The following is an 18,176-nucleotide window of genomic DNA, read 5'->3' as shown; positions in this document are numbered from 1 at the left end:
CTTCTACTTTCTTCTTTTCTTTTAATTCTCTTCTTGTTTTTAATCTTTGGACTAAGATTTACCCTGGATGTTGCTGTACACAATTTAGAGGTGTCAGTTCCGTTGTGCTGAGCCCATGACACAGGGCTCCACAGGGTCCCCGGGCGCACGCTGCACGGGGTCTGGAGCAGGCACAGGGCTCATGTGGCAAGTGGGGCAGAGGAGCGCAGCCCGATTTCCAAGGTCTGGCAGAGAAAGTGCAGCCACAGGCCGAGGGGCAGGGTGTGCGCCCCAGCGTTAAGGGACCAGGCGTGGGCAGGCAGTGCCAAGTGGAGCCCAGGCTTGTCAGACCGGGGCTGGCATGACAATGAGGCACCCTGGACAAGGGGAGGGGGGCCGCCCCCGCCTTCAGGTGCCCAGCTCCCCTCTAGGTGGCCAGGGCATCCTCTTGCCTGACGGAGTGGCCGCTGCTCAGCCATCTGTCATGACACCTTATCACTGAAGAAGAATTGAGGGGAGGTGGGGCTGAGTCTTCTCCCGGCCGCCTCCTCCGTCCTGGGCGCAGGCAGGGCTGAATGGACGGTCCTCAAGCACGCCCGAGGGCCCGCTCTTCACCGTGTTGGACACACGAGGCCCACCCTCCCTCTCTCTTCCCACCAAGCAAGGACGTGACAACACATGTCGTTCACTGGATCCTGGTCAGAGATTCCCGGGCGGCCAACCAGGGCGTCTCCTCGATACCGAGCAGATGGCAGGGCCTGATCTCCTGAGACATGGCCCAGCCAGGAGGGGAGGGGCCCTGATGGCTGCTCGGCCGGTACCTGGCCAGGGCGGTACAGTCCCCCACTCCCACGGCCCCCGACCCTAAGCCCCCAAGACCTCGGCCTCCAGCACATCCCGGGATCTTCGCTCCCTGGACCACCCTCTGTCCCTGGCTCAGGGTCAGCCGGGCGCAGCGGCGCAGAAATATGGACAGGCTGGGCCTGAGCCCCCACGAGGGCGGGAGGGTGAGGCACAGAAGCCCGGGGCTTTGGCAATCACAGCCAGCTGAGGCTCCAGCGGCAGCTGAGAGTCCCCAAGACTCCCGTGGGCTCCCGGAAAATAAACAATGAGACCTTTGAGCTGTGAGCGGCCCGGGAAACCTCCCCGCAGCCCCACGTGCCTTGTGATCACCTCGACTGCTTCCCGCACTTTGCTACAAGGGCCGCAGTAACTCCAGACCCCAGATCCGAGTCGGCTGCCCAGGGCGGCAGGCGGCAGGCAGCCTGTTCGTGCAGCCTCTGCTCTGGCCGCCATTCAAAGCCCAAACCGCCAACGGCAGGGAAGCGGGGATCCGAGGTTCCAGCAGCCCAGGTCCTGACCCGGCGCACCTTCCCGGGGCACTTTCTCCATCACCTCCAGGGGAGGGACGCAGACAGCAACCTCTTGAATTTCCCCAGAACCTATGGAGGAGTGGAGCTCTTTATTTCCCAAGTTAAACAGCCAATTAAATAGAACGCATTCATTGAACACTTGCTGTGTGCTTAGCAGTGCCCTAGGCAGAGGGGTGAGAAGATGAGGAAGCCGTGGCCTTCACCATCTAACCATTGAAGCAAGGCACAAGTAAAGGACTGTGGAGCCTGGGCCCCTCTGGACGGGACCTCACCACCCCCTCCCTCAGCCCCCCCGAGCCCCCAGGGGACCTCACACAGGCTGCGTCCCCCAGATCGGGCCAAGCCCCTGAGCAGCTGCCGGCCAGGTGGTGTCTGGATCCCCCAGGCAGGGTCAGCGCACCAGGGTCCACGGGCCCCTGGCTGCTGTCCCTGGGGTCGGACGGAGCCGTCAGCACTGCAGCGGGAAGCAGCCAAAGGGACACAGCTCACTGAGGGGGTCTCTCCCTCGGGCCCCATTTTCTGGGCTCACCCACTGGGCCCAGTGGGCGTGTCCCACAGCACGGGGCTCTCAGCCCCTGGGGTAAAGCAGCTCTCTGAGGTGGGGGCGCACAAGCGAGAGCCCCTTAGGCAATCCCAGCTTATGCTTTCTGTGAGGTTCACTCGGTGAATTGAGAGAACCACAGAACGTTGAAAGGCCTTTAGTAATTTTCCAGTTCAATTTACCCATTGTACAGACATCTGAAGTCCTCTAAAAATTACCACAAAACGTACAGCAGAGGGTAGGTCCTGAGTGTAGGTATTTTCAGGAGCAGGAAGGGCTTCTGGGAGCCCAGCTGCTGTGGGGAGGAGCAGATAGAAGGGGAGGGAGGGGTGGGGAGGTCAGAGATACACAGAGGCAGGGAAGGTGGGTGGGGGGTGCCCGGGGCCCCACCTGGTCACTCCTGACCCTGTGCTTCGAGTTGCTAACTTTGCAAACTCGTCTCTGAGAGTTGACTCGGCTCCGCGGATCACGCCCAGCTAAGTTTCCAGAAATACGAGCTCATTTTTTCAGTATTGGTACAACAAAGTCATCGGTACGGAGCAGCACACAGCCTCTACTGATATGAACCATGGGCCCAGAGTAAGCACAGGAGACCACCGCCCCTTCAGCCTCCCAGGACGTCCCATCTCCCAGCCTCAGGGAGCACTGGCAGGCCCCCGTTTTTGAAACCAGGGCCGGGACCTCCCTCCTGCCTCCCTTCTTTCCCTCCTGAACTCCCACCCCCGCCCTGCTCTCCCTTCTCGTCCAGGTTTTCCAGGCTCCACACCCTGAAAACTACAAAGAAAAGGATTTTTTACTTTAAGGCTAATAACTCCTCCCCCACCCCCAGGTGTTAAAAGCCACTCTCCCCGGCATTTGGAGAGCTGGGCTCTCCCAGGAGGGAGGCGGTGGAGGGCTGAGGTCCCCAGAGCGAGCGCCCCAGGGGGTGCAGTGCCTTGTGAAGGCCTGGGTGCTGGCTCCCCCCTTTGCTTGTTAGCTCCAGACCTGCAGGAGCAACGGCTGTCCTGGGTGCAGGTTCCTTCCTCTGTAATCGACAGTGTGGGGCTGACCTTCAAGGCCCTTCCCTCCCAAGCTCACTGCCTCTTGGCACCCTGAGGAATCCGGGAGAAACTAGGCCCAGGGTCTCACTAGAGCCCGGGTGGTAAAAACGAGATGATGTGTTAATGTGCATCTGTGTCTCCCTGTGTTGAGGTGAGGGACCTGCCGCGGGTCCACGGAGAAGCCCTAGGTTCTGAGGGACGCGCTGCTGAAGCAGCTGCCCGCAGACGCTCCTGCCAGCAACACGGGGAAGCGTGCGGCCATCGTGGGGGCCGGCGTCAGCAGCCTGGCCTCCGTCCGCAGCTGCCTGGAGGAGGGGCTGCAGCCCACCTGCTTCGAGCGGGACGACGATGTGGGCGGCCTGTGGAGGTCCTCGGTGAGTGGCCGTCCCTGGGGACAGCAGGAGGGAGACCGTTCCACGGCAAAGCAGGCCTGATGGGTCCCAGCTCAGTGGGCAGGTGGTGAAGCAGGGATCTGGGAAGCGAAGTCCTCTCCCTCCCATAACACAGATTCCAGTCATGCAAACCGGTTCACTTTCTGGAATCCTGGAAGGACTTCTGCTCTCTAAACCTGGTCACCTGCGACAGCCCAGGTGGCCAGGCTGCAGCGGGTGTGGATGTCATAATCAGCCCTAAATGCACCACTGCCTCCCTCTGTGTCCAAGAGGGTTCTATCCGTATCACCCCTACACCCTGGGAGCTTGGGGGGCAAAGGAAAACTGAGCCTGGGGTCAGTCATGGTTTCAGCTCCTCGATTTTCTGGGCAAGTCACTTTTCTCTTTCCAGACCTCAAATGTTCACTTATCAAATGCAAAGGCTGCAAATTAGGTTGCCTCTCAGCTGCCTTCCAATTCTCATGGGATAGGATCTTGTAATTAAGTCCTATTAACTGGGCGACATCACCAGTGATGGTGAATGACGGTTGCGTGTGCTGTATGAGTAGCTGTCAAATACTCTGTCAACTCCAAACCAAGAGGGACAAATGACTGTCTTTGCCATTCAGACTTATTGATGGAGAAACCCTGTAATCAGGAAATGTGCGTGATGGGAATGGTTTGAAGGCCAGGCAAGGAGGAACCTCCAGCCTTTGAGCCCGGATGCCACCGATGCACGTTTGGTATTAAGACATCACATCCACGTCACGCACCTTACGGCCTTGTCCTGGCCTCACTGCCGCCCGCCTGCAGCAGGCCGTCCAAACAGCACTCTGCTCATGTAGAGCATGTCTGCATTCCCCTTAAGAGCTTAAAATAATAAGGGCTCCCATATCTCTGAAAGTATTAGGTGAGATAAAAGACCATTTCCATTAGGAGTAATCAGAGGTTTTTATTTTTAAGAACTCAGTTTTCTTTATTTGCATTTGCTCAGGGAGAAATGACCAGCTTGGCCTAAATATGAAATGGTTCTCTATTATCTCATTCACAACAACTAAGCACTGTTGAGCATCTATTCTGGCAGTTCCGTGCTAGGCCCTGGGATGACAAACACGTGGCATGTCACTCTATGTAAATGGCTCTCAAACCATTTTGGTGCAGAGGCCATAATATAGGTCTGAAGTCCTTTGGCGGAAAATGGGCAAAACCTCGTTTGATGGCAATGCCTGACTGAAGTTATAGGGCCAGGGAACATGAGGGGAATCGACATGAGATCTTCATCCTCCCCCTTGTGTTCTGCAGAAATTTCATTGCATCAGATGACAAGGTGCTTCCTCATCTCTCACTAGGAGTGTCATGGAGACAATTCCAAAAATCTACAAATTCCAAAATGTACCTGGCCCTGAGTTTCAAATAAGAGATTATAGGACTTTACGAGAAGAGAGCCCTTGGTGACTGTCAACGTAACGAGCAAGTTCCTTGACAGCCAGAAGAGAGCAGACGCTGAATCGTCACCACGGCAAGGGGACCCCCCTGCAGGAGGGCACCTCACTGGGACTTGAAGGCCATTCTCAGCCGGGGAAGGTAGAGGACCCCACAGGCTGTGACTCCAGATGTGCCATTGCCATGGTGGTCTGGGAATGCTCCCCCTACTGCAGTCACTGCAGCGTGCTGGTCCCAGGAGGGAGAGGGGGACCCCAGTCCTGGAGGGCACAGACAGGCTGAACACGTGCCCAGAATCTGTAAGCTAACCAGCGCCGCCACATCGGAAAGTCCACCCAGGCAGGCAACAGATGGCAGGCCAGCGAGACGCAGTCAGACTGGGGGTCACCCACACGAGGGGGTCCCTTTCCCATAAGGTCATCATGTGGGAGCAGAATTATACCCAAAGGCCCTGTGGGCTGTAGACACAATGTTCCAAACATCAGCCACTCCACCCACCCACCCCTTCTCTCTTCTCTAAGAGAGGTTGCATGGCCCAACGGATGTTCAGACAGGGGTTTTTGAAAAATGTGTTACATAAGCTTTCATCTTGCAAGTCCTGTTAGTCAGAGCATATTCCAGGGAAGAGAAACCTGATAGTTCTGGCCTTTTCACTGTGAGCTTTCTCTGCAAAATGAAAAACAAATGGGATTTAAACACCAGCAGGCTGCATGTGAGCACGTTTTAAGTTTCACAGACTCCAACATAGGGCCTCTTGTGCTCTGAAGACTGTTAACGCTGGTAATGCGTTGCTCATCAGCCTGGCAAGGCAGGTCAATACCATTTTGATCGCAAAATAGGAAAATAGTGGAACCAGGTCTGAACTTTTGTTCAACCCATTTGTTCATTAATTCACTCAGCAAACACACATGGGAACGCATCACGCCTAGGCCGCTCTGGCAGATGCAGCTGGCAGCCAGAGGCAGAGTGTGAGCCCAACGTCCCCCTCCCCTGCCCACGCCACCCCACACGGCAATAATGAACCGCAAGCTCTGTTATGTAATATGCCTGTTTTTCCTCTGTTTGCAGAACAGCCTCTTGGGGAACATTCCACAGGCACATACTTAGCCGTCCTCCTGTTATAACTGACTGGAGTCAAGGCAGAAGAGCAGAGATTCCCTAACCCTGGAAATAATCCCAGGTCTTTTCACCCTGTTCCCAGAACAGAGTCTCATGTTTTCTTAACCAGCCCCTGCCTTCCCTTCAAAGCCTGCTTCCCACCCCTTCTCAAGCCATCAATAAAAAGGAAAGACACAGCTGAGGGTGCCCAGCATGAGCCACATACTTTCCCTGCCCTTAGCAGACACAGCAAAGTGAGGTCTAAAAAAATTCCAATCTCTGAGCTTCGCTATTTAGGAGAAACACAGCCGCCACGAGGAGGGGTTTATTTCCAACTTGAAGGGGAGCACTGCAACCTTGGGGGCCCCAGACACGTCCTCTGTGTGGGGCCAGGGACACAGATGCCTTGAATCCAGAGGCATTCCGTCCTCGCCCTCGTCTCGTGGGAGGTCCTTCCGGAGCTGGGGAAGCAGAGGCCACCAGCTCGCAATGCGCTTTGAGGCAGCACCTCCCGTGGACTCTGTCTGCCACGGAGAAGAGGCGCTTGCTCTCCATGAGCTGCGTCATCTGTGCAGCAAGATTACCACTGGGGCCCCTTGTTCCCCTCCTCCTCATGGTTATAGGCCTCCAACAAGTGGCTGATGGGACGGGAGCTCACTGGACAAGCATCAGGGCCCTTTCTCAACCTCAGCACCACTGATATTAAATATAATAGATAATAAATAATAAATAAGACTATGTTATATTAAATATAATAGATAACAAATAATAAATAAGACTATGTTATATTAAATATGATCCAAGTTCATACTTTTTTACTCTTGGTAAAAACATACATACAGTTTTACTCTTAGTATAAAGAAATGTCCCATCTTCCTAGTCACCGGCCGATGGGAAGTTGTTTCAGAGAAGGATGGGAAGCAGGACTCTCCCATCTTCGATGCTGTCATGATTTGTTTAGGGCACCATATGCACCCCAGTCTGCCAGCTGATTCCTTCCCCAGTAAACTGGGAAAACGTGAGAATCTGGAGACCCACACACACATCGGGGCTAAAAGAGATCTTTCCACTGATTCTACAGTAAGGATTACGCAGACGGTTCCAAAGATTCCCAAATGAAAATTTTTAAGTCTGATATGTGAAATACAGTGACAACTGGCTTCCTGGACATTTACACTAAGAGAATCAGGAGCTGCAATTCTGAGATCGGATGGAGACATGGGTCCTTACAGAGGAAACCTGGGTTTTTTATTTCATCCATACCTTCATTTCACAAATGAATGTCTAAAATCTCCATGAGGGAGGGTGTGTGCATGTGTGTGTGTGCACGTGTGTGTGTGTGTGTGTGTGTGTGTCAATGCCATAACTACACAAAACTGGAAACACCAAATAAATACATTACACGTCCAGCCTGCTTTCCTCCCTCACACACAGGAGCACGTGCACTTGAAAGCGCTGGAGCTCGTGTCCCAAGGTGCGGCGCTCCCAGGCCACAGTGCTCCCAAGGCCCCGGCGAGGCCCAGAGCAGACAGAGCGTGGGGAGGAGGGGCAGGGGAGGCCACTGACACTGAGGGCTGTGCCCAGGGGCTCCAGGTGTGGGCTCTAGGGCCACCCTCACCGCCCTGGGTCCTTGCGGGGACCCTGGACACATCGCTTACCTTCTTTGTCTCAATTTCCTTGTCTTTTAAAATAGAGATAAAACTAGCACCTGCCATTCAGATGTTATTAAGATTAAATGGCTAAAAACACACCCTTCCACAGAGGGCGCAGCCCGAAGCAAGTACTCAATAAACATTAGCTATTATTGTTACCAAAATAGATGTTCCTACACATTAAGGTTCTCTTGTACGACACTACAACTAATGATTTTGGGGGTCTAGTGTCAAAAACCGTGAAAAGGAGAAACACATGTCAATTAGGAACCTTTTTCAAAACTAAGACTGAACGTATGAAACACTTAATGTTAAAGAATCGTAGTAATACTAAAGCCACACATCATCCCAATTTTAAACATGTGGGTGTAAAAATCTAGCCCTGGGCAGATCCTGTCATATAACCACGTGTCCTTGTGGAAAACCACGTGTCCACAAGGAAGCTAAGTCACCCAGGTGCTGGGAGTCCCCAGGCTCAGTCCCTCCTGGCCATGTGGCCAAAAGGCAAGGGACCAAAGACATTAGGAAGGAGGGGGAAAAATCAACTCATTTGCTGCCCAAGAACCAGCAATAAATTCAACGCTCTGGGAGGAGAAGAGGGTATCCTGGTGCTGATTCGGACGGCACTTTCCTCAGGAGATAAGAACACGGGGCCCCCACTCCCAGTGAGGCTCTCCACCAAGGTGCCCCTTTGCTCCCTCAGGTTCGGCCAGAGCCAGACCTTGCAGACAGGTCACATCACATACACGGACGAGCCAGGGGCCTTCACAGGGGCCAAGCCCAGCATCCCACGGCTCCCGCTGACCCGCCCTGCTCTGGCCCTGGGGGTGTGGTCTGGACCCTGCAGCCCCTACCAGTTCTGACTAATGGGACCAGGGAAGTGGGACGGGGCCAGAAACGCCCTCCTGGCCCAGTGGGACCGGACAGTGCAGCCGACCAGGACCGGAGCTGCACGAGAGACCCAGAGCCCCCGGCCCTCGCACAACTCGCTCAGAGTGCTTCATTCCCAGTGTGTCTTCTGGCTGCTTCGCTTATATTTTATTAATGAGAAAGTTCTTTGGATCTCAGAGCTTAATTACAGATATAAATATGCATACGTATACATATATACAGTCTCATAGCGTCTCTTTCCCTTCCTGCTGATTTAAAAATGACTTTTGGCCCATTTCACTCAAAGTCTAAATAAAAAGGAAAATATTCAGCCTCTCCCTTCCTGGTGAGAATGTGCTCAAAGGCTTTTCGATGCTGAATCGGCAGCTTGGAGAAGCTGAGGTGAGAAGCTGGGAGGGTGAAGGCGGGGAGCACAGATTTGCAGGCTGTACAGTTTAATAAACTTCTGAAAGTATTTTACCACAGGGAGAAGTGGCATCATATCAATGTTGAATCGTCTAATCCATGACTCATCTCTCCATTTATTTAGATCTTTAATCTCTCTCAGGGTGCTCTGTAGTTTTTAGTGCACAGGTTTTACCCATCTTATGTCAGATTGATTGACTGCTTCATATTTTTGGGTATTATTATAAACAGTAGTTTAACTTTTTTCAATTTCCTATTCAGCTGTTTATTGCTAATGTATAGAATGTGATCATTTGTTCTAACAACCTTTTCATAGATTCTGTGATACTTTCTACCTAGATGATCATGTTATCTAAAAATAAAGATAACTTTTTGTCTCCAATTCCAATCAGACATCTTTTATTTCTTTTTCTTGCCTTATTGCACTGAAACTCTAGTATAATGTTGAGTAGTAGTGGTGGGATCAGACATCCTTGCCTAGCTTCTCATCTTAGGAATAAAGCACTGGGCCTTTCTCCACCAAGTATGTTAGCCGTAGATACGTCATAAGTGACCTTGATTATGCTAAGGAAGTTCTCTCCTGTTCCTAGTTAGCTGACAGCTTTTAGCAGGAATGGATGTTGGCTTTTGTCAGATGCCTTTTCTGCATCTATTGAGATGATCACGAGCTTTAAAATTTTTACTTTAAATGGTGAATTACATTGACTACTAAGCCAACCTTTCAGTCCAGAAATTCCCAAACCCCACTTGGGGTAAAAACAGTGGTTGGAGCCATGAACCTGACAAAGGGGACCTCACTGAGCATGGAGCCGGGGACGGGGACTGCAGCCACCACTTCTTGCTGTCCTTTGCAGACCCCACTGGGAGAGACCCATTTACCTCCAGCAGAGGGACTTTTCTGCCACCCCCAGCAGCAGCCCAGCTGATGAGAAGCTCAACACAGCCCTCGAGCAGCCATCACACGTGGGACTTCCACGTTCCTCCAACGGGCTGTTGCTTACAGCAGCCCCAACTCCCCCGTCCCTCTCACTTGCTCTCAGGGCTGACCCGTGGACATGCCCATGGACACACCCATGAACTGGCCCACGGGCTTGCCTATGGCTTTGCTACAGCTTGCTTGTCCCAAATTACAGTTCCCTTGCTGTTCCCAGATAAACCCGTTTTGCTTGTAAAATAACTGGCTATTATACTTCTAAGGTCAACAGAGCCATAGACATGGATGAAATCAACCAGAGAGAGGATGCGGTAGAATCAAAAGAAAGTCCTTACTAGAGAACCCTACTTGGGAAAGTAGAAGCTGTCAACCTAAGAAATAAAAGAGCCTGTTATTTTACTGGCAAAGATGGTTTACTCGGGAACACGCAAACTACAGCCAACCACAGGCAAGTCCGAAGAGATGAAGGCAACTGAGCCTTTATTAGGCGTCAGGGAAACTGGGGAGGGTCGTTCTGAACCAAAGTTCCCTGGAGAAGAGCGAGGGTTGAGGTTGGGGCGGCTGCTCCTTGGCGGCAGGAGGTGGCTGGCACCTGCTGGCTGAGCAGGGAACAATCTTCCTCCTTATCTTAAGAGGAGGAGATGGATTCCTAGCGAGCAGCGCCCTACAGGGTCAGGATAATTCCATCTTCCTTCTGTAGGCTACTTGGCTGCAGGGAGTGGTGCACCCTGAGAGGTCACCCTCAGAGCCTCCCAACACAGTCTTAAATGGGTTTCCTTTACTCTTTGCCACAAAGGAAACTAAAAGAAATAATTAGGCAGGTAGGAGAGGAAAACAGGAGGGTGACAGGCTGCAATACAGGGAGGGCATTCCTGGGATCCGGCAGGCCTCGCACGCTGCTCGTGAGCCCCACGATTCCAAAGCCCTGGGGAGAATCCACAAGAAGGAAGAGCCCAGAAACCTTTGAAGACACACATTTTGGGGACACGGCTGTCAGGTGTTTGAGGCATGTAAAGATACAACATTATGGGTGCCCTACAAGTGGGAACAGACACAGGTTAGTGGGTCAGAGGGAACAGTCCAGGAAAACATGCCATGGGAGGAAATAAAATGAGCCCCTCCGGAGAGACCCCTGTGTGTAAAGTTCTCGAGGTAAGAAAAAGCCAGGCACGTTTCATTTGAGGAAATTGTGGAAATCCTGTATGACTTCAAGGAGGGCTGGAGGGAAGGCAAAGGGTGATTCTGGGGAGGAAAGCAGGGCCCTTGGGAGGCAAGGCACAGCAGGTCTCTGGGGTGAGCTGGAGGCCTGGAACAGAGAGCAAGTCCCTCGGTAGCCCCCCAGGTCTGAGGCAGCCCCTGGATAGGACACCCTGGCCATATTTACTGCATTATGAGATTTTACCACAAGCTCGCACATAATACTTTGATAATCAACAGAGATGTACCTAGATGCAGTGTCATAACATGGCTTTTAGTTAAAACATGTTTAAGCCCAAGGAATTGATAGTGGAAATTTCCAGGCTCTTAAAGTTTACCTGCCACGCTGAACCGCAGTGCCCCAGGCCCCTGCAGTTGTGCTCTGCTCACTGTGATAAGGTGTGGCTCCACTGACTGCCTCTTCTCACCCTTGTAAAAGACGTACAAGCAGAGCCCTGACACCTCCCTTGTTAGTCACCCACCTCAGAAATAAAGTGTCACCCTGAGCTCCTGCTCAACCACACCCCCTGAGGAGTGCTGCACCGATGAAGGGACTGGCCGAATTGCAGTCCTGCCTGCTGAAGCACAGAAAGCCAGAAGCAGCCAGCCCCAGAGGCCTTCAGGGACTAGCCTGAAACACCAGTGAGAGCAGCAGCCCGCCTCTCAGCTAGCCTAACACCAAGCAGGCTGCACCAGAGGGAGGCTCTTGTTCCTCGGAGGTGACAGCCCACAAAGCTAAAACTTTACAATCTGTATCATTTCTCTCACTTTAGCCATTTGCAAATACCTGTCATCAGGTTCTGAAGATAAGGACATCCATGGAAATCAGAGAAGGCCAGACCACAGACACCCAGATTCGCCCAGACTGCCCCCCCACCCCCCGGCACATGCAGATCTGGGTGCAGATTGCCACCTTAAAGCGAGTAACTTGATCCTGTTGGCAACCTCTGACCTCGTTCCCACTGTTCCCTACAAGTCAGCCTAGTTCTATGAAGTGTCAGCAAAGAATTCATCTTTTTCTGTGGGAAGACAAAGGACTGCCTGTCAGAGTTCCTCTGTGATGGCAGATCCCCCACCACTGCACACCTTTCTCCCACACCTGCTCCACCCTGATCCAAGCAGCTGTGCCCCCAGCCCCCCACTTTTTCTTATTGGAGCACCTATTCTCTCTGACTTCTCCACCCAGCATCCTCTACCTACCATCTAGTCAGCTAAGGATCCTCCTTGGAGAGGAAGGCCAAGGGCACCCTCAGAGGTTAACAAGCCCACAGAAAGCATCTTGCAACTAAGAGACGCAGTGCAGGACAAGGGGAAAGGAAGTCACTCTGCTCCCTTTAGGATCTAGAGCCAAGACAACCATGGTCAGGCGCTTGAATTTTGTTCTAAAATTTGGGGATTTTTCTCCACATTCCTTTTCTGGATCTGTTATAATTCTGGCCCTCTGTTTATCTCAAAATTCAGCGTGTGCAGATGAACAGGTTTTGCATTTCTTTTTAATATCTACTGCGACAGAGTCTGTTGTTGATCATATTTGCTGTTTCATCTGTACATATCATAATATTCTTTTGTTTTGTAAATATGTTACACACAAAAAAATGCAATTGGTCTAAAATATTTGTGATATATATTAAAAGACTCAAAAAACCTTAATGGAAAACCAATGGTATGTTTTAAGCAGCAAAATGGTATAAAGTAAATTAACCATATTAAGAAAACAATCTGGCTACAGGGTAGAGAATTTGTTCTAAGCAGGTAAGACTGGAAACAAGAAGATCGGTTAGAAGACCATTGCTGTAATCCAGGCCTTCTTTCAACAATTCAGAAGTTGTAATAATTCCAATAAAGGTGTGGCTCAAGTGTTCCTTTATTTTACCTTTAAAAGGAGAGTTTCATGAACATTTGACACTATAAACAAAATTGTAAGAGAAACTTAAACTATTGCACAATACAAAATATTTTAAAATACTTTGCAAACAGTCATGTTTCTATGACTAAAGTGCTAGTTATAAACAATAGCTATTTTTGAAAGTGTATTTTGAAATACTTCAATTGGGCAACTATTTGTCCAGTAGTACAAATATGTGCAATACTTGGCATGCAATATATACTCAATAAATATTTACTAAATAAATAGACATATTCATCATTTCTTTAAAATAGTCCCTCATTCATCTGTTGTTAGTTGACTGGCTTTACCCCCACCCAAGTTTCTATGAATTAAGTCTACTATCTATGAAATAGCCTCATAGAATAAAGTATGAACAAAGTCCTAGCATGATTTTAGGATATTTGAAAACAGAACAGAAATTATCTTTGACTTATAGTTGAACTATGTAACTTTAGATCACACAGAATACAGTACGATTACAGGCTATAGATGCATCAGTCTGCAGGAAAGAAAGCCGCAGAAATTCAGGTTGCTTGTTTCCTCAAACCTGGTTCATGCTGGTGCTGCGTGGTTGGTGCGATGTGACGGGCTTGGTAAAACATAACGAAAACCTTCCTGCTAGTGATGCAGGGGTTCTTGTTTGCAGAGCTGAAGAATGAACTTTGCAAACACTCAGAGTAGGGGGGAGAGTGAGAGGCTTTTACTTAGAGATAAAGTAAGAGGAAAGAGCTCCTGACTCACACCAGGAGGGGACGAATCACGCCGGGAGGGGACGAGAGCCCAGGGTGGTGTGTGGTCTGGGGATTTATAGGCAGTTGAGAGACAAAGGACGAGGGATGCGGACCTGCTGAGTAGTCCCAAAATGTTTATTTTTGAACAGACACTAAGTTTCTTATCAGTCTCCTAGTTATTCTGCAAAGTCAGCTTAACACAAGGAATTTACCACTGCGATTCCTTCTTAGGATAGCAGCATCTGATCTGGGAGCACCTCAGTGGGGACTGCCTGCCTTATTCCCAAGGTGGGCTGACTGACTGTCTGTCTCTCAAAGACTATGGAGGAAACTTACTTTTTGACTAATTGGGTTTCAAAATCCAATCTTACCTTTAAGATGGAATTCTTCCTGTTTTTCCTACATTGTTTATGGCTGGGCTTGCTTACTAAATCAATTGCCCAGGTTGCAAATCACTTGATTGGGGCTGGAGGAGGAAAAGCAGCACTGGGGTAAAGTCAAAAAAATAAGCTGGGCCTTTTAGCCGCTAAAGTAAATCTTACAATAGCATGAGTTAATTGACACAATGAAACATGGGCTATGCTGAGGTATTTTCTTATCTGGGGGATATTTAAAAAATTCTAGGCCAAGTTATTCCTGGATTTTTAGTTTCGACTGATCTCACTGAAGAAAGCCTATATTCCTAGCTTGATATTTTTACTTCAGAGAATTAATGTGACTCTGACTTTGCTTGTTTAACAGGGAGTTTCAGTAGGGGCTTCTTTACAGTGTTACATTGTTCTGACTGTGATTAACCTGCCTTGGTTTCCTTCTGGAGGCCTTCACCCTACTCTGTCTAAACCCAGGGTCCCTGTCTCAGTAGTGAGGGCTGCTGAAGAATGGGCACCAGAGAAACTCAGCACCCGCTTTTCTAAGAGACTTTATAAAGGTGATAATTCTTCATAAGCCTCAGCTAAATTTCCGTGTAGAGATCATGGCATCATGGCTAAAACACAAGCTAAAGTTGACTTTTTCCAATTAGTACTTATTTTTAAGTTTGAAAAGAAAACAAAGTGAAAATATCTCTGCAGGGATCACTTACCCTGTTTAAGAAAACAAACTGGTCAAGTATTATTGTAACATGTAATCCATAAAAATAAAAACTATGGCCATTATAAATGACCTTTCTGCTAAGAAATGACCCTCCCCAAGGTCCTTGCCACATTCTAAAGTAATCATACTGCATTTGTTTGAAAATTCATCATTATTCAGACTTCTCATTAGTTTTCACTGATACCCTAAAAGGTAAATACTACTCAGTCTCTTGCCTTAAATTCTTCAAAACTAGCTGGACTATATCAATAATCCTCAGGCATCCTAGTCGCTTAAGAGACCATTTCACTCAAAATTAATTGACCTTGGTTACGATAATCATTTAGCAACTAGTACATGCAAAACCTTGTGCTAGGAAGGAAAAAATAGCTAGATCCTGCCTTCCACGAATTTATTATCCTAACGAGTTCATACAAGCAAAATCTCTAGAGCAGCTGAGGACGGTCATGGCAGTGCGATGGCCCATCTCCCAGGACCTCCCCACCCCATGGTCTTAAACAACTGCAAAGAAATAGTAATGTCTAAACCCGAGCATGCCCTTGGTGTTACCTGCAGACACAGAATGCCATGCCTGCCAAAGAAGTGAAGATGGGTGTGCAATCCCTCACTCACCGCCGCCCCTCATCCAAGTGCGGGCTTCATGCAGGCGGGCCAAGAGAAGCCGCCTGCGGGGAGGGAGGGGCAGGCTGGGCTGGTGAGAGTCTCCATGTGCCAGGAAACGCTGGGAAAGCACTGAGGCATCAGCTGGGCTCTGTGTGGCACAGGAGGGCATTTCGAATACTAGAAATACGAAGAAGGAGGCACCATCAAAAGGACTGGTGCAATTTAAAAGGATAGACTACACTTAATGAGACAGCCTCTGAAATGATAGCTCTGAGGGAGAAAAAAGAAGACGAACACAGGAAAATATGCGCTTTGGAAATTTGGCAGTGAAGGGAAAAAGAAAAAAAGAAAAGAAGAAAAGAAGGAAGATAAAAATTTAGTCCCAAAAGACGAAAAGAACCACAAAATTAGTGGAGTCGCAATCCCTCCAGCGTCATTAAAACAAACAAACCAAAGAAAAATGCCTGAACTTTTCTGTTCCTTCAGAAGAGGGCACAATCACATGAGGAATCGAATGAAGCACCCCAGTATCATAAAAGTAAAGAGGACGCTTTGCTGTGTCTAGGTAGCTGATAGATCGGGAGGGTGGGAAGCGGGGGGGCCAACCAAATGCTTTCCTGGAGCCCCTCAGGGAGGGGTCTGTTCGAGTCACTGGCCAGAACCGATATTGCACAGCGACTTCTAAGTGCAACAGCATCTGAAAAAATATCTTTCCAACCTACAGTGCGAGGCAGAGAGGGGAGAGGGAGCTTGAGTGCTTTCAGAGCACGGGCAGGGTGCTCCCACCCCTCACGCATGTGCCAAGCATGATTAGCAAGAGCTCAGCTGGGTGAGAATCAGCTGAGAATCACACTCCCTTAGCCTCCCGAAGCCGTTGTTTCTTGCCTCCAGCTTCGGCATTACTGTTGAAAGTCCACTGTCCTTTCTAGTACCTGACCTTCATGCCTGACTGTACTTCAGTTCCTGTGCCCTGACCACCTCGTGTGTCCATGTATGTTAGTTTCCCCAATAGTTTTTCAGAGTTCATTTATGCAAATATGAGAAAATCAAAGTGTATTTTCTTATTTTTCCCTTTTCTTTATACAAAGTACAGCATAGTATGAACCCTGTTACGTTCTTGCTTTTCCATATAATAATATACCTTGGTAGTCAGTCAGTAGGGAGCTCTCTTGTTCTTCAGACCGCAAGTTTTTGGGTTGTACAGACACGGTGTTAGATTATGCACCAATCTCCTCCTGAGGGACATTTTGTCTCTGTCTTTTGCTGTTGTGCTTCAATGAGGAATCTTGTGCAGGAGTCATTTTACATATATTTAACTATATTTGTAGGGCTAAATGTTTTACTTAGAAATACAAATCAGGTGTTGGGCAAAGCTATGACCCTTCAGAATGCTGACATGTCTGGCATGTGCTTTTGCTTTGTGTTGATTTTTCACAGATCTGGAGCTGGACCAACCTATTTTGAACCCAGTTGCTGAGTGATGTGTGTGAGCTTGTGTTTGCTGATGACTTCGGTTCCAGGACACAGAGGAAGAAATGAGGGTACAGCAAGGAACACTCAGGCAGCCCCTCCCGGAGAGGAAGGGGGGTGGAAAGGTGAAGCCCTGACGCCCAGCATGCAGTGCCCCTGTGGTATTGGGCTCATGGCCCACCTTGGGGCATCTCTACTGTCTTCTAACAGTCTGCTGTTATTTTATTATATGCTTATTCTATTACCATGCATTGTCCAGACCATGAAAACAAAAGCTTTTGTCTGCAGTACATGAATTTCCCAATGCCAGTTGCAGGGAGAATGGGATCTCTCTCAGGAAGCAGTTGAGGTGGGCAATCGTGCTGTTCTCTGGAGGCAACTAGGCCTGGACTGTAAAGTGAGCCTCTGCTGGAAGCAGAGGAACTGGGGAGGAACTTGGGTCTGATTTAGGCATTTGGGCTTTAAGAGAAATAATTCTAGTGTCAACTGTAGCTTATCCTTTATGTTGTCTTGTTGACCCCAAGTTTTTGTGACTTTATAGCATTGACTAGTAATGAAGGAATGCAAGTTCCTTCTTTATTTAATGAGTATTAAATATCATTGCATCTTCAATGTCAGCAAAAAACATTAAGGTCTGACCATACCCAGTATAGATAGGATTAGGAGCAAGGAGAAGCCTTCTCCTCCAAGGGAACACAAATACGAAGATTTCAGATAGCAAGTTATCAGTATCTAGTAAAGCTGAAAACATGCACAGTCTATAACTAGCCACTGCACAGCGAGGTGTGTTCACTGGGGAAACTCCTGCATAGGTGCCCGTGGGGACAAATACAACATGATGGCAGCACTGTTTCTAAGACAAAAAATTCAAAGAATATAAGTATTATTCATCAGTGAAGAAGAACTAAGTGAATTATAATGTAATTATGTAAAGAAATTCTCCAAAAGATGAAGATAAATGAAGTTGCTCAGGTTTAGAAAACATGGGTCTCAGAGAGAGAGCCTTGCGCAAAACAGCAAATTACACAAGAATGTCTATGGAATGATACACTTATAATACCATGTAATGTTCTGAGTCATGGATACATAGCAGAAGAATAAAGAAATGTGTGAGAAAGACAAACAATAAATCCGAGAGACCGGTTACCTTTGGCAGGCACAGAAGGGATAAAAATCCCTCCCACAGAAAGAGGTAAAACCCTGGAGGACACAAAGTAGGCCCCCTCTGGCAAGGGTGTAGGGGTGCCCTCCTGTACGCCTCGTGTACCTCACACGTTCGTGATGTGTTTATGAATGAACAGTATGAAATGACATCGCCATCTTTGCAGCACAGTGCCACACAAGGAGGGTGCACACGAGGTCAGCACGGAAGAGCCATTCACTCACAAAGGTCTTCAGCAATAGAATGTCAGCAAGGTGAAAAGACCAGAGCAGAAGAAACAAATAGTTTTTTATCCGGACCTGTGTG

The 18,176-nt window shown here is 49.1% G+C and overlaps 1 long non-coding RNA gene across 1 annotated transcript; it reads left to right on the top strand.

Moving 5' to 3' along the window:
- The first annotated feature begins 2,770 nt into the window (after window positions 1-2,770).
- On the top strand, window positions 2,771-6,485 carry LOC140846141 (uncharacterized). Its single transcript, XR_012125060.1, has 2 exons — window positions 2,771-3,307; window positions 4,607-6,485. It is a non-coding gene; the product is annotated as an uncharacterized lncRNA (long non-coding RNA).
- Window positions 6,486-18,176: the final 11,691 nt, after the last annotated feature.

This window comes from Manis javanica, chromosome 14 (genome assembly GCF_040802235.1).
Source record: "Manis javanica isolate MJ-LG chromosome 14, MJ_LKY, whole genome shotgun sequence".
NCBI classification, from domain to species: Eukaryota; Metazoa; Chordata; class Mammalia; order Pholidota; family Manidae; genus Manis; species Manis javanica.
The sequence above is the reverse complement of the archived record's forward strand: the minus strand, read 5'-3'. Positions and strand labels throughout refer to the sequence as shown.